This window comes from Sturnira hondurensis, unplaced genomic scaffold (genome assembly GCF_014824575.4).
Source record: "Sturnira hondurensis isolate 20B ecotype Veracruz unplaced genomic scaffold, ASM1482457v3 Scaffold0005279, whole genome shotgun sequence".
Taxonomy (NCBI): Eukaryota; Metazoa; Chordata; class Mammalia; order Chiroptera; family Phyllostomidae; genus Sturnira; species Sturnira hondurensis.
The window spans coordinates 8,627,346-8,643,535 of NW_028077910.1; the positions used below are offsets into that span (position 1 = coordinate 8,627,346).

Below are 16,190 nucleotides of genomic sequence, written 5' to 3' on the forward strand. Positions count from 1 at the left end.
CCGATTAATGGTTTTCTAGCCATTAATATGACATGGGCATAAATTTAGGGCTCTCTGTTTTTTCTTCCTATTCAGTTTTTAGTTTAATATCTATTATAATAATGTCTTACAAATTTTTGCAGGACCAAAAGTGAAATCACTTGTTAAGACTTCATGAGTTTCCCTGTTTCTGAAGGTTCTTGTCTTGCCATTGCCAATGTCCTCCAACCTTGACTTTTAGCACCTAAGGAAAGTGTTAATAATGCAAAAGCAAGGAAACCTGCAACCTTTAATGGTAAATTTGTAGCAAATAGTACGTAAGATGGATCATGTAAGATTAATTTAAACATAAATATGTTCAACTGCCAAAAGATGAAGGTCCCTTTACTCAGGGATGTGTAAGCAACTGATGGGAATTAAGATATAAATGAAAGAAAAGATAATCACCACACATTTTCAAATCATCAAATACATGGTCCACACCAAAAACTAACACAGAAATGCACACACCTATGCACACACCCCACAAGACACAGTTCTAGATCCTTCTCACATGCACCAAGGGACCCTTGAATTAATTTTATGATATAGTACATTTGGGACGGAATATGGAATGGAACCTGTCAACACAGTACACCACTCTTCGCTGGGATTTTAAGTAACATCTAAGTCTTCAGAGAGCCAGGAAACGTTGCAAGTGTCATTGATTTCTTTGATTAGTGTAAATTGCAAATGTCTCTGCACTGTATCAGGCAACTCTCAGATGGTTCCAGCCGACTCTGCAATGAGCCACTAGATGGCTGAAAGCACTGCAAGGAACATATCACATCTTTAACTTCAAGCAATAGAGCTCGGTCTGCATGTTTTAAATTAAACACCCCCTAAGTAATTGTACTCAAGATTTGAAAAGTTTTTGCTTCTTTAAGCAGCACGATCATGCACTAATAGCTTTCCCTTTTATAATTTTGAGAATAATAACCATCGGGGGGACCTGAGAAGAAAGTTAGCCTTCAAGGTGTAGACCTCAAAGCAAGGAATGAAAACATAAAAGCAGTTATGGTCTGCTTTAGACATCTTAGAATAGAGAATAATGGTCTCCGCTCCTGTCCTCATTCCTCCTGTGATCAGAGCTCCATGTGCAGTTAATGGCAATTCCTTCTATAGGAGGCCTTTTAGAGGATGTGTGGATTCTGAACAGAATCACAGAACTGAAAAGTGTCACTGAATGTAGCCTCTGGACTGTTCACCACTTGCAGTTCATAGACAAAAAAAAAAAGGAGCCATGCAATCAGCAGGTATTCCAAAAAGCAAGCGGGCCTGAAATGGTACCTAAGTGGCACAGTGCAACACACAAAATGTCACCCCCAGGACATAAGAGTCAAATTCCAAGATGCCTTGCTTACTAGCTAGAGGAATTTGAAGAGTTTCAGTCTCTCTGAATCTGACTTTTCTTCATATGAAAGAGGATGATAGTGTAATTCCTCCCTTGTGTGTCTATCGTAGTTACTATGTGAAATCAAGTCTGTGAGACACTGAGGGCAGTGCCAGGAACCTAGAAAGTGCTTAATAAATGGTAACTGCAAGGTGACAGTGGCAGTGGTGATGACGTGGAGGACGCTGACCTGTGGTGGTTACTATTATTCAGACTATTAATAGTGCAGTGTGCGATGCTCTTTCTTCCATGGAGCTTTCATACACTCGGTTTGCTCCCCTCTCGACAGGCTCTCATCCTTTTCACCCAAATGTCATCATTCTGAAAAATTAGCCAAAGAATTAATGCCTCCAGGGAGACTGCCCTGAACCCATATGGTTTGGGTGCCCCCTTCTACTCTTCACATCAACCAGAACCAAATGTAGATGGCTCTATGAACGCCACCTGGAGAAGCTGAGTTCTAAAGCAGGATTCAAAGATGCTTGGGTATCTACATGTTCCAGACAACTGTGCTGAGGGATGAGAACAGATGAATAAATGAGATGAGGGTACAGGCCATAGAAATCCCCCCAGGCTAGACTTAGAGCTACACCCAAATCGTGACCAGAGCTATAGCAGAAGTATGTAAAACATTCTGCAAGAACACGGGAGGGAGAAATTAATTAAATCAAAGCAAGACAGAAGCGGAAGCTTTATAGAACATTTCAGTTATAAAATAACATCTGAGTTGGACCTTAAAGAGTGAGTACAAAAAGTTTCCTAAAAGGATCTTATCACAACAGATTGTCCTCATATTTATACAGACAAACCATCTCTAAGGAGTGAGTACTGGGGACATGGCTCACCGTGAAATACCAATAGATTATTCCACTTGTGAGCAAATAAAAGATAAAGAAGTTGAATGGAGTAGCTTATATTTAGCCTTTCATTTGTTCCAAGGGTGATTTTTAATCAAAGCAAGGCTCCACGATGTGAGCAGAGGTAATTTGGGCGCTTGCAGCAGCTCAGGTGGTGGTCAGGTTACATTTGCTTGTCTGCGATGGGACTGCTGGGTGGTTAAATGAATTGATGATTGCAAATTGCTTCGAAAATACACAATGCTGAAGCAATGCCATGAATTACTGTTGTTCAATATACTCAGGAGACAAACTTGTCTCTGAACAGAGGGTCTCTGAAAGATCAACTATGTTTAAAGACATTTAAGAGCTTTCTTTTTCACAACAAAGATGGAATTTTTAACTAGATTTATTCTAAAGCCATCAAAATGTCTAAATATAATCTTTTAAAAATGACATTATAACTGAATAAATCTAAAATTGCTCATAAATTCCACTACGGGAAACTTGAAGGGAAAATGCATTAAACTAAAACACTTTGCCATCTTGCTTAAAACCAAATTAAAAGACATAGAATGCTTCCCATGCAAACTGTAGTTGTGATAGCAGAGAGCAAATAAGAAAAAATGAATTAGAGCTATCTAACATACATAAACATACAGAGGATTCTTTTAAAAAGAGGGTGGAAGAAACTGCTCAGAGCAACTCACATTTGATTCAAATAATCAATCACTCCTTACTTCGAATGGTGTTCGGCAATGTTTCCTAGGCTCCATGAACTCTATCCAACATTCACAAAAGATGAACTGGAAATGAGAAAAGTCCTACAATAATGGTAATGACATTGATAGTACCTTACATTTTTATACTTCCTAGTTTACACAACAAATTTAACTATCTAGCACTCGAAATATTGTGAAATAGATAGGACAGGTGTTACCATTTTTTTCTTAATTTTTAAAGAAGTAATTGAGGCAAAGAGAAGTTATTGGCTAGAAAGGTTGAAATCCCAGAGCTGACAGGTGTCAGAACCTAGGTGACAACAAGTTCTTCTCATTTCTCAGCCAGGGACCTAATGACATTATTTCCAAATGTTGAGAAGAGCTTATTAAAACCTTTATCTAAATGGTAAGAAATAAGAGAACACAGTTTGTTTCATATTAAAATAGAATTAATATTTATAGTATTTAATTTTTTAATTAAAAACTATTTTAAGAAAGAATGTATTTACGTAAGAAAATGGAGCAGTAACAGTGAATTAGACAAATCTTTCCCAAACTGTATGCCCTGAAACACTCATTCCAAAAGAGCTGTGGGAAAAATGTTACGATAAGAAATATATATATATATATAATATATATATATACCCATATATTATATATATATATATATGGAGTGCTGCTTAGTAGGCTTCTTTTTTATGACTCTATCTATATTAATACACAAAAAAACCTCTAAAATACCGACAGCTAAAAACCCATCACCATATTCTATCTCCATGTGTCTGAAGCTGGGGTATGCATTCACTTGAGTTAAGGGTAGACTAGCATATGACAGAAATAAGTATGGTACATACCTCTGGAGTAACCATTTTAATGTGATTTTACTAAACAATAAAAGCTATAAAATATAATTTTTATTATTACAAATTTTTATTGTTTTTCAAGTACAGTTTTCTGACTTTTTCTCCAATATAATTTTTAAATTAAAACAAAAGGCTAATACCTCAAAGCACTTTGTCTTGTGGGAGGCTGCTCTGTCCCACAACGTGAAGAAGCCCAGGAGGAGAGTTCACTTCTGTCTGCCATTACAAAGCCCTCTCTAAGGTGAATTATCAACTACATTAAAAAGGAGTTTCATCATAATTCCTAAGTGAGCTGCTCAACACTCTAAATATTTAACTACCTGTTTCTTGAACAGGTAACTTTGTGTGAGCAGTTGCAGAGGACTTATAATTTGTAATCTGTAGGAAGTGTCCCGCATGTCTCCAGTTTGCAAGTTTCGAGGCTGTGATTGTCCTCAACCAATAACATGTAGAAAGACGAAGAAATGCAATTACAACGCAGTAAACTGAGGTCCAGAGACCTACATCCTGGTGGCTCCTGCTTTGCCTTAAATGAGCCAACATTTAATTGGCTCAGTATGTGTATCTGAAACATGACAAGATATTTGCTGAGATGATTTCCTACAGTTTCCTACCAAAGGCTGAAGGCTGGAAATATACAGACACTTGCACGCATGTGTGCACACATACTTGTCAAATCTAACTTCAGAATGCAAAGCACAATATACTCACCACCAAAGACTTGGATATTTCCATAATGTGACTCTCAAAATTTCAAGTAATGTCTCACACATGATAGGCACTCAACAAACAACCAGTAGTTGAATGGATATGGGAAAGAAGGGGCAAATATTTTTAAAAGAGGCACCAAATCAAAGAAGTTAAAGAAATGATCACTGGCAGGCATGAAAAAAGGATAGTCCAGAAGCAATGTAAATACAGATTAGAAACAAAATGAAATGGGGCCTGCTAATTACTGATAAGGAGTGAGAAAGAACACAGAATTGTGATTGACTAGGAGGCTTGAAATTTCACACACAAACCGTACAACCTTGAGGACCTCAATCAATCACTGTAAAGGGATCCTTTAACATTAATAAAGATATAAATGTAAGAACTAAAAGGGAGGGGGAGCAAGTCTTGTTTTAAGAGATTTAAAAGAGGAGGAAGACAGGAAATTTACTTTTCCACAGATAAATTTTTGTGTACTGTTTGAATTTTTACCATGTGGGGAAATTTATTTTCTTGATTCTTTTCCCTCCCCTCCACTTCCTTCCCCTTCTTTCCTCTTTAGTTATTTAAAAATCTTTCTAACAGAATAGTTCTTAAAAGAGGAAATAAAATATTTAAGTGATATATCCCCAATTGACTGGTTTCTTTAAACAAATACATTTATCTTAATAAACTCAGGAGTAAAGTCTGGCACAAATATAGCAAAATTGAAGCGATAATTAGTTTCTTTTACAAAATGACTTACATGATAGGACAGGATAAGGAAATAATGTCAAGATTTCAATATTATATTGATTCAAAATCTAGTGAGTCAGTACATAATAGTGAGAGTTTGGGCCAATTCTTGGGAGTTCAGTCAATTGCAAAGTTAGAGGGCACAGTCCCCAAGAATGCTCCCGTGTTTGATATTAATTGCAAGTGTGTGGGTATTTAAAAATCCATCTCAGGATCGATAATTTTCTAGAAGGACTAACAGAACTCATGGAAATCTGATGTATTTGGTTATAGTTTATTACAGGGAATGAATGCAGATGAAAACCAGCCAAAGGGAAGAAGCACATAGGGCAGAAACAGAAAAGTACAAACACAGGGCTTCTATCACTATTTTCCCATGGACGTGTTACCTACCTTCCTGCCGCTGTGCGACAGTACACACAGAGTGTTGCCAACCAGGGAATCTCAGCAAGCCCCAGTGCTCGAAGATTGTATGGGAGCTCCATTAATACTATGATTGAATGTTTGATTTACATCTCCTGGGTGACTGGTACCACGTGACTCAAAGCCCTCATCCTAAATCCCCTGTCATTCTCACATCACAATTATGATTCCCAAATTAAGTAATAGATATGAAAGTCCTTCAAAATGTCATAATTATACTGCAAATAAAAGTATTAGCTTATTTCCAGTGAGCTTCCTTTTAAAAAGTCAGACAAGTCCCAGGAAAAAAAAAGTCATCAATGTTATGATATAATTCAATTGTGCCTTCAAATGTAGAAACTATTTTAGGTTAGTTATTTATGGTAAATGAACAGTTTTGCAATAAAACATTGTTAAATATTAATGAAACACATCATAGTATGATGACATAAATTAATAAAAGCTATTTTAGATCTAGCAATTGGTAGTCCAAAGAAAAAGCAACTACGTGAGTATATAGGACAAAATGAATTCAGTCTATCATGTCTTCTCCTTGCTGTTCTCCATGAAGCTTCCTTGGCTATATTAACACTCTGTAAAAACTTCTAATTCTTAGAAATGAGGAGATTGATCTTACTTGAAAAGAGGAAATAGAGCAAACATGGGAGAAAAAATTTTTCCTTCCTTCCTTTTTTCCTTCTCTCTCTCTCTCTCTCTCTCTCTCTCTCTCTCTCTCTCTCTCTCTGTCTCTTTTGGACTACCTTTATGCATTTTGAGAAGTTTCAATTTAAAAAATTTAGTGGGGAAAAATAACAGGACAGCACATTACTTTGAACACATGTAAAGGGCATAAAAATGTTGTAACTGCAAGTTTTTAAATCATGCATAAAACTATTTTTCCTGTGTCAATAGCATTCTATTAGAGCTAGCAACTTCGTATTGTTATTCATTCCCTTCACCTGCATAGAAATCCAATAGATGCCACAGGGAGATAAAAGCTTTCAATAAACCCTCCAACTAAAGAAATGCCATGGAATAATCTAAGACTGAATGAATGGTGGGGCAGTAGCGGGGACATGCCTGTTTGCTTCGGTCAGAAATGTCACAGAAACAACAGCGGGATGAAATAAAGGACACTCAACAGGGCGGCCACACCACTGCTGCACCTGTATGAACACGGCGTCTGAGGTGGCACGCAGAGAGAAGAGGGCTTTAGAGGCAGGGCTTTTCAGAGTCTTTATCCACTCATGAAGGTAACGCCAACCCAAAGCCGGTATACCCTTCCTCATTCAGAAACTGAGCATAAGACCTGAGCTCGGTTCTAGAAACTGAATCTTGAATCAAACAGCATAAAGACCATAGATTTTGCCCATTAATAACTAACAGTTACATGGAACCCAAGGGCTGCCCTGGGTTCTGATGTTTCTATCACTAGGTTTTCCATTATTTCTTCAATTTTTCTGGGCAACCCTGCCTAACCTTTCAACAGATCCCAGAAACATTTTCACATTTTCTTAAGTAAGTTAAAAGTGGTTTCTGATGCTTGCAATCAATGAGCCCTGACTAAAACACATCCTGGATCCAAGAATGGTAGACAGCCACACTATTGACATCTCTGGTCAAGAACATGTCAAGCTGACCAGTGCAATTTGTTCATGTACTTGACAAGAACTTCAGTTCTGTAAGAGATCCAAAAAGTGTATGAAGACATGATTCCTACCCTCAGCCCTGAGTAAACTTTGTACAAACCCAAGGAGACAGAACTCACCTATGAGAAACAACTACAGAATTATGAATAACTGAGTCACTAAAAAGAAATCTAATTTTTCCATAAAATAGCAGTTATGCAAAGGGAAAGAATGAAATGGGACTAAACATCAAAGACTTTCTGAAAGAAGATCAAGACTGAGTACTAACTATAATCTAAATAAATGGCCTCTGTGATTAGGAGTATAAATAAATGAATCTATGGAAAAAAATACCTAGTGCATACACTTAAACAAAACAAACAAAATCCATATTATAAAGAAATGTTTTTGAAGGGGGATAATGAAAAGAGTCAGGGTCTCCATTAATAAAATGCATATTAATAATACAGTGGGCAATGTTCAAGTTCATTAAAAAAGGTGCACATAAACAATCCTACCTCTGTTCATCACCAGGCATACCTTGTCCAAAAGTCTCCAAACTGAAAACAAACAGGACAGATCCACATATGAGAGAAGATGGAAAAGGGGACCTGTAAGAGAAGAGTGGAAATAATGTCAGGAAGAAGGAGGTAAACGTAAGGAAGAAAAGTTACAGGAGAACACACATCTTAGAAAGGCAGTGTTGCAAAGGTTTCAGAAGTGACAGATTTGCCACTGACACAGAACATGAGGTACAAAGTAAGAACTAATAATAATTGAAAACAATTTTTGTGTACACTATTAGACCTTGGTTTTTTAAAGTCAAACCCTTTAATTTGACCCTTTAATAAGTTTATTTGTTTTAATGGGTCCCATCAGACATAAACATCTAGGACTCAAAGATTTTGTGAATGGTTGAGAGACAGGCCACTGCTTGGGTAATGTCTCCAAAGGATAAGAACAGGATAGAAAACCTAGGGAGACTGGGAAAATTGTACTTGTCAGATTTCATACTGTTTAAGATTAGAAGACACACACTGATAATTAGGGCAGCTATATAATATATTGTCCGACCGGGACTCTTTTGAAAGGTCCACAGGGTTATTAATCATTGTGTAAGAAGGAAGACTAGTGAGAGGAGGAGGGTGGTGGGGCATTGTCTGAGCCCTGATGGTCAAGGACCATTCCATGGGGCATAAGGATTTTAGACCAAAGTCTGGTGATGTATGAGTCACCAGCAAACACCACCCACAAGCCCTGTGGCCAGACGAGGGGCCAGGGCCTCAGAAACCAGAGCCTCCACAAGTAGCCTGGAGCTCCTATTGCCTTGCCCTTCCCTGGACTCTAGGGGTGATGTTGGAGGTGGGCAGCAGGCCCCGTCCATGCAACCTGACCAGCTAAGTCACCAAATGAGTGACTCAGAAGCGACATTTATTAGTCATGATCCAACCAACCATGGGATTGGTACCTCAGACTTATACCACTCTAGCTTCCAGGCCTACTCAACCTACATAGTGACAAATACCATGGGCCAAGAACACCTTGGGCTCATTAACCTTGGTATCAGTGAGAACAAGCTCTGCACTGATCTGATGGCTGAAAGGTTGAGTTGAAGTGATATGAACTACACTGATGCTCTTCCTTCTGGAATATTCTGACTGAACACGACAAGCATTCCTGATGGCAGAAGTGGCCCAGTTTCTGACCTACTATGCCCAGCACTTGCCCAGCTTGATGCAGAAAATGTGATTGTTCTAAGTGGCTGTTGCTCTGTCTTTGCATTGCCCACAGTTCTACGTGATCCAGGTGAGGTCTTTCTGATCCTTCCCCCTTCCCATGCTGGCTTCCTTTATATTTCCCACCTGTATGCAAAAGTTGAGCTCATTCATGTCCATCAAGATAGTGAGGGGACTGTGGTGAACACCCACCTGTTCCAGCTGCCTGTGGACCAATTGGTGAAAGCCCTGCTTGAGGCTAGGGCTAAGGGGGAAAGGGGCAAAGGCCTCATGCTCATCAACCCTCAGAACCCTCTGGTAGGCATCTACCCCCGGGACTCACTGAAGGAATACCCAGAATTTGCCAAGAGGTACACCCTACATGTGATCATAGATGAGAGTTACATGGGACTGTGTTTGATGAGTCTGTCACATTTCAGTGTTCTAACCATGGGAAGTTCCTTTGACCCCAACAGAACCCATATAATCTGGGGCACCAGTAAGGGTTTGTGGATCTCTGGCTTCATTTTGACACTTGGTACACCCACAACAGGAAGGTACCCTCTGCCATGAGCCCCTTAGGCTTCCTTCACAGCACCCCTGGCATCATCAGCACAAGCTGTGTCAGCTGCTCCAGGACAGAGAATGATTGACACAGTGCACCTGCCCACTAATCGCTCCCAGCAGCAAACAGCTCACAAGTGCATCACTACCAACATGAAGGCGTTAAGGATCCCTTTTCTCTGGCCTCTATATCTGGACCAACTTAAAAGAGTACCTGGACCCATGCATATTTGAGGAAGAGTTGCTAATCTAGCACTGCTTCTGGACAACAGGCTGGTACTGTCCCCTGGATAGTCCTACATGGGTAAGGAACCTGGCTGGTTCAGCCCCACCTTTGTGGGAAAGCCCCTCCCCTTGAAAGTTGCCATGCACGCATTCTCTCCAGCGCTGGCTGAGCAGAAGCAGGATTTGACACAAATGTATATGAAGGGTGTGCAGAGGGAGCAAACAGTCTGCCTCCCAACCAGCTGCTGCAGCCAATCACTTGCTCAGGGATGCCTGACCTCCGCCTCTGGTCCAGAAGGCTGTAGTATTGACCTGCTCTGTGACAGAGCAAACATCTGTCTCCTGCAGAAATAGGCTCATTTGACACAGTCATCTCCCTCCTTGAGCTGAGCATCTGCCACTTTTGGAAGCTTTGCATTTTTTAATTCTTTTGTAGCCATGTTGTGGTGTGAAATGATTTTAGGAGGTTTGGAGTGGGAAAGCCCGTAGGAATAAAGGGAGTTCTAGATGGGTTTTATTTTATATATATATATATATATAATAAATCCCATATCCCTATATATAATAAATCCCATATTCTCCTAAAAACAAAAATTGTGTAAGAACAAGGAACAGACCATGTAAATACATAGTGAACCCTATTGATAAGCCTTTCAGGAAGAGAAGGGGGGTAAGGCTCCCAAAAGGCATTACCCCAATAGCAACGGCAGTTTGGGCAGGTATTTCTCAGCTGAGTGTTATGTAGGTCGAGGGCCTGAATGGTTGCACAGACAACTGCCAAACAGAAAAGGCCCCATCTCCTGTAGTCCCCAATTCCTGCCTCAGTTTACCCTGTCAAATGTGCTGAACACATATTCCAGGGGTATTGATTTGAAAGGGCACTAAAAATAATTAGTCTGAATTTAGAACATCCAAAAATATATTGAATAATAAGAAGAGATTCTAAAGAGGCAAGACACTTTTTTCTCCACATTTTCCATCTGCACAACCAAGCTTTCTTTCCTCTCATGAGGATTTCTTCTTGAAACTCTTTCCCAACTCTATCCTCCTTGAGATTTCATCACACTTGCCATGCTTTCCTTTAATTATGGCTCCTAAATCCTGAAACTACCAAAGAAAGCCCCTTATATATTCAGTTTTCCAAGTAAGAGAGCTTCCTAGAGCCTATATTATTGATGTGTTAACCAAAGGAAACACCTAATGCGTGTCCAACTCCAAATCAGTGGCCTGGGGTAGATGGGGGAATGGGGGCTGAATAACCCCGTTGGGTTACACTTAGGCAGTGGTACCAGGTCATTTTCGAACCATGACTGGAGCTGTCTTTCTATATTTAGCGAGAGACAAAGAGATCATATGTGGAGACGTGTTAATTGCCCTACAGAGCCCTGAATGATCAATGTGACAGCAAAGAAATCTCTGGGGAGGGGCGTTTTAAAACTCTGCTTCTAAAGAAAAGAAGCAATCACCTTGCATTAAGGGATCAAAATGTGATGAGATTTACTTTTCTCCTCTTTCCCCTGTGAGGGGCAAATGGGTATTAATCAGGGGAGAGGGCACTGACGATGGGGCTGCTATCACCTGAGCACAAGTAGGCAGAGGACATGCTCCTGAGCCAGAAGTAAGCACATGGCAAGGAGACCTCCTGTGCTGGGGGCCCTCGACTTTGCTAATAATTCTGTAGAAAATCCAAGTCAGGAATGGCAGAGGTCGAGTAGCTAGCTTGTGCCCTCCCTTGGTGACAGCTCCAGGCAATTTTACTATCCAGCTGTTCTGTTTTTCAAAACTAAAGTAATTGGAATTGAACTACAGAGCTTTGCTGAAACCCTAGCAATTAACAGTGCAATTTCCCAAATTGCACTGTAATGGGAAAGTGTCCATCAATCAACCCAGTGAAATAACACATTTTCTCACCAGATGTGAGATTTAATATCTTCATAACTCTCTGGATTTACCACTTATGAATTGTCAGCCTTGCCTCAAGCTCCGAGAATTAATGGGCTACATCCCTGCTATGCAAGGATGGTTTACAGTTGTAAAATACCCCTACCTTCATTTTAGATATATTTACCAGAATGTTCCTCTTCAAGATGTAAGTAGAAAACATGCTAGATTGGAAAATGTTATTTCTGTTTATATGGTATCTATTATCATTGTCTAGATAAATACAGCTCCCAGAGCCTCAGCACAGCACACTCTTAGAACAAGAATAACCAGTTCATCACTAGCAGTGTACAATAAATTACAGTGTGAAGACACAACAGCTTTCAGTTTTAAACGTTAGGATATCCTCTATGGCTTTCTGGATAGAGACTGGAAATATTCTGTTTCTAATTCTGTATGTACGTGCAGGTCCTGCTGTTCATCCTGGACTAAGAAGAGAATTTAAAGAACCCACATATGCTCGACTTGTCATTACAGTTAACAGGTACTTTGGTTCTCATTTTAGCTTTCACTCCAATCTCAAACATTTGAGCCATGGCCAGGATAAAACTGCCTCTCGAAAGCAAATCAGGCAGATCCCTACAATGCCAGAACCTCCAACTTCCCAGGTTTCAACAGGGACTGAATCCATTTAATAAATTATTAGTCTACCGTGTTGTTCCAGGGTGCATGCAGTGGTACATACTGGGTGTCAGGGGGCCAAGAGGAGGAGCCAGGAGAGCCTGCAGATTTTGGTATGGGGTCTTGCGGTGGCGGTTAGGGAAGGTCCCCAGACAAGACAATGTCTGAAATAGTCTCCACATCACAAAGGACATGTGTTGTCAGCCATGGGGGCCTTCTAAATGATTATAGTTATGTCAGAAAAACAAACCAAACGCCAGTCCCAGAACTTCAGCATCTTAAGGAAAGTAAGAGACCATCTATGTCATGTCCTAATTTCAGAGACTTGTAACAGGATTCAACAAAAACTGTCAGTCACACCATTGCAACACTCTCCGGGCATAACGAGTTATCCTAAATAACGTGTCCTTCATTCACAACTGATAACATTTAATGATTTTTGAAAATATTCATTAGTTTGAGAAGCTAACACTTTTTTTGGCAAAAAGAAACATTAGAGGCATGAAAAAATCACCTTGTGTATATAATAAAGAAGTTTGATATATCTATATGAAATTTATTCTATGAGAGATTAAAATCACAAAGCAATAATTACATATTAAGAAACCATTCAAAACCCATAAAAACAGACTGATAAAATACAATTGAGAATGGTAAAATAAATTCAAATGATCAGAAGAATCTCTAACAACAGAGAAATAAATTACTACTTAAGAAATAGTATTGAGCCAAAGTGATATCAGTACAGAAAAATTATATTAGAGTTATTCATCATACCACACGCTGCATTAATTCCAGATGAATCAAACTTTTTATGGAAAACTGGAAGAAAAACAACAGTTCCCCTCCAGCAACAGAGAAGAGATAAATTCTTGATACTGAAGAAATGAGGTATATTAGGATCTTATCAGAGGAAAGATGGATGAGCACAGATATGTAAAACTAAGGCATCTGTACTATAATGAGGCCATGCAATATATATATATATATATATATATATATATATATATATATATCTGATTAAAACATAGTATCGCACTCACATTTGTGTGTGTGTGTAAAGAATTGATGTGTTATGCAAATCAGTGTCCAGACTGCCACTCACAAAGGCAAACAAATCTCACATGGATAAAGAGGTAGAGAAGTATCATAAGGGAGGAAAACACAGCCTTACACGCAGTTAAAAGTGGTAACTAAAATAACACACAGGCATCATGGCATGCCTACTGGCATAGAAAACAAAACTTAAAAATGCTGACGTTCAGTGACGGACTTTGGGAAATTAAAATATAAACCCCAGAGCCTGTCTGTGGCTGCATCAGGCCAGCAGCATTCTTTTCTTGTCCTTACATGGTTTGTAAAAACACTTTTAAATGTCTTGCTAAGGCTTAGAAGTTGTGAGATTTCTTATAAGATCTGGATTTCTAGATCCTCCATAAAAATGGAAAGTTCTATGCCAAAACTGAGACCACATTCTTCACACAGCAACACCCAGGCAGAGCTGAGGAGAGACCGCTGCCCCTTTCAACGGTGGCCTGGCCCCGTGGCTTCTCCCTGTCCTCACCGCCCCTGCAGTCAGCCACACCCCTGGTCAGCCACATACATTTATTTTACCAGTTTGGGAAAACAAAGAAAAGCTCGCATTTTCAGAATTTGAGCTTGGGATTTACAATTCATAAATTGCTAAAGTCATTAAAAAGTTATTTGTTTTCTCTGAAATATCTCTGGAAATATTTAACAAGTGGTAAAAAAATCTGCTAATGGGGGACTTCATTTCAAAGAAACTGACATCTATCTCTTGAGCCCACCTTTCCCTTCCCACCCAAAACAGAAAATGCTCACTCAAAATAGCAAAACGTAGGGGAATAAATCGAAATATCCAACAGTACCGGGTGGGGCAAAGTAGGTTTACGGATGTGAGCACTCAAAACAGAGTCTACTTCTGTATTATTATTTATTAATGATTATATTATTTCCCATAGGAACAATGTAAACCTACTTCACCCCACCCTGCACAGGGATAGTTAGATAAACTGAGGCACAGTAGCAGGGGACGCCTCCATGTAGCTATTACAAATTAGATTAGACCACTATGTGCTTAGTTTAATGACAATGTGTAAAAGAGATTAACAAGAAAAGTTCCTGCCAGGCCATGCCAACTGTACAAAGGTCCAGGGCTTTATTTTCTGACAGAGAAGAGAGGTGGATGTGGAATGATGTTAATGAGTTCAACGTGTTGGAAATACCTTCCACACAAAGGCCTTACAATCACAGCAACAACCTGCAAAAGGAGAGCCCTTCTTTGGAAGACTGACCCACACAACTGTGACAACGTGCTCCTTAGAGATTGGTCACTCAGAGCCCACGTGGCCCCTGTTGTGGTTCTCTCACTCTTTCCACACCCTGAGAATCAAGTACTTCTCAAGTTCATCGAGTCGAAATCTCTCTTGTTTAAAAAATGTATTTGCGTGGTGGGTGCAAATGCAAAATACAGACCATGTACCATAAAACTGTAGACTTGAAACCTGTATGACCTTATTAACCAATGCTACCCCAACAAATTTTATTGAACAAAACAAAAGTTGTGGAATTCACAGGTGAAACCAAAGAAAGACAGAAAGAAAATTTATTTCTGCATTTTCTCAATGACCTTAAAATTTGAAAGGATTGACTAACTGATCTACTCTACATCCATATAAAGAGACTGCTTGTGTTTGAAGGCGAGAGTCCAGTTCTATCCCCTAGAAGTCAATGAGGTAGGGATGTGTAATGGTCAAAAGCATAGGCTTTAGAACAAGACACAAGAGGCTTTAAATCCTGCCTCCAAATCCAAGCCACTTAACCTTTCTAGTTCTCAGCCATTCTTTCTGTTAATAAGGAGGATAATGATTTTGGTCATTAGAAAAGTTGGTAGTATAAATGAGCTAATAAATACAAAGTACTTAGTTTAGTGTCGAGTCCAAAATGAGTTATTATAGCAATAGTTATCATTTTTATTAACATCATTCGAGCTTCAGTTCTGTTTTTCATCTGAGCATTCTGATGTAAGTCTCAGTTTTCTCTTTGTAATAATATTTTTCTCTTCTTAGAACCCTCTCGGGATTTTTTGCTGCCTTCTCTCAAAGCGTGACTTTGGCTGCAAGGCGGCAAACACTCTGCAGTATTGGCTTCCAGCAGAGGGTTGTACCCTAAGAGGGAGGCAGACCCCACAATAANTTTTATTAACATCATTCGAGCTTCAGTTCTGTTTTTCATCTGAGCATTCTGATGTAAGTCTCAGTTTTCTCTTTGTAATAATATTTTTCTCTTCTTAGAACCCTCTCGGGATTTTTTGCTGCCTTCTCTCAAAGCGTGACTTTGGCTGCAAGGCGGCAAACACTCTGCAGTATTGGCTTCCAGCAGAGGGTTGTACCCTAAAGAGGGAGGCAGACCCCACAATAATAGTTGTTGTGATCAGGGCGGGAAGATTTCACTATAACCTGCAGCAGTCTGCCCTACAGAAACCATGAACAACTCTAAAGGCTACCAGGAGAAAGCCTAGACCCTGAAAACTACCATAAGAGTTTCTCAATAAAGGAACACTATCGTTGCATTAACAAATCAAATCAGCTATAATTTTGCCCACATTTACTGCATACCTTAGAAAGAAAACTGGTAACTGTGAAATATAATCTGATACAAGTGCTAAAAGCATAAGCATAAAATGGTCAATTAAATTCCATTTATTTATTTACTTACTTATCATTCAAAGCCTATTTTTAGTGGAACTGATAGCCTAACATTTTTTCTCCAATGTTTTAACAAATAACACTATAT

At 39.3% G+C, this 16,190-nt stretch overlaps 1 pseudogene; it reads left to right on the forward strand.

Moving 5' to 3' along the window:
- Positions 1 to 8,534: 8,534 nt before the first annotated feature.
- LOC118987500 (probable inactive 1-aminocyclopropane-1-carboxylate synthase-like protein 2) lies at positions 8,535 to 10,166 on the forward strand (annotated as a pseudogene).
- The last annotated feature ends 6,024 nt before the right edge of the window (positions 10,167 to 16,190 follow it).